This window comes from Trachypithecus francoisi, unplaced genomic scaffold (genome assembly GCF_009764315.1).
Source record: "Trachypithecus francoisi isolate TF-2019V2 unplaced genomic scaffold, Tfra_2.0 Lachesis_group17, whole genome shotgun sequence".
NCBI lineage: Eukaryota > Metazoa > Chordata > Mammalia > Primates > Cercopithecidae > Trachypithecus > Trachypithecus francoisi.
The window spans coordinates 53930838-53932013 of record NW_022681462.1 but is presented as its reverse complement, the minus strand read 5'-3'; the positions used below and the strand labels follow the sequence as shown (position 1 = coordinate 53932013).

The 1176-nt window shown below is 40.7% G+C and overlaps 1 non-coding gene across 1 annotated transcript; it reads right to left on the bottom strand.

The window, feature by feature from the left end:
- Positions 1-733: 733 nt before the first annotated feature.
- Positions 734-916, bottom strand: LOC117063148. Its single transcript, XR_004428764.1, has one exon.
- Between the last annotated feature and the right edge of the window lie 260 nt (positions 917-1176).

The following is a 1176-nucleotide window of genomic DNA, read 5'->3' as shown; positions in this document are numbered from 1 at the left end:
CACCTTCGCATGTCCAAGCTCTATCCACAGCCCCTGCAAATAGCTGTCCCTTGATGGATCAAATAAAAAGACCTACAAAAGTTCTGGAAATAGACTCAGGGCAGAGGGTTTTGGAGTCTAGGTTTGAAGTGGGTTCAATGATTGGGGCACCCATCAAGAGGGACATTACAAAAAGAACAGGGCAGGGCCCTCTAAGGCAGTGCTTGACAAACACCTGCATAAGCACCACCTAGAGACTGCATTAGAACATGGATTCCTGAACTCCATCCCCAGAGGTGAGGCTTCAGTGGGTCTGGGGTGCAGCCCAAGAATTTTCATTTGTAATAGTTCCCACAAGATGTCTATCAGTGGACCACACAATGAACAGCCTGAAGCACAGGACCCAGGACACAGCTCTGTTAAGTCAAGTCTAATGATGGCACTGATTTAGTGACATACGTGCTACCCAAAAACTATGCAGAGTGCTAGCTGTAGCCACAGTAAGTGTATGTACACCTACATATATACAAGTATACACTGAAAGCCAACTTTGTGCCAAGTACTATATTGGCTGCCTCATTCACTCACTAAATAATTATTGAACAAGAGACTATGAATGTGAAAGAACTATACACCAAAAAAGGCCCATCATATTATATGTAAATTTAATTTTTTAATTTAAAAATGTTTAAAATAAAAAGCAAAAAAAAAATATCAATCTGTTCTAGAGATTTCCACTTTTTTGTGGGAGGGGTCCTATTTATAGTATCATACATGATCAAACTGCCACTAGAATGTTCACACCTGTTACTGCAAATTCAAATCCCAGGAAAGACTTCTCCTGGAAATTTACTTTAGGTCAGGGTTGGGCTGCCAGTACAAGGCTGTACCCACAACTGGGCAGGTTCAACCACACAGGAGCCTTTCCCCAGACCATTAGAGCTCCACTGCTAACAGCAGAGTGGCTCGTATCAGAATGTTACTCCTGCTACCAATTATGAACTCTCGTCAAAATATTTTAAAACCTTGGAGACACTAGAAAATAATCTACTGTGTGCTGGATACAAGTGTAGGCATGAATATACTTCAGTGGGAAAAGAAAAAGTTCATGCCATCTTTAATATATATGCCTGTAGCATACATCCACAATTCTCACAATATTAAAAATCAGTCATAGATAGCCTTGCTTTAAAGATG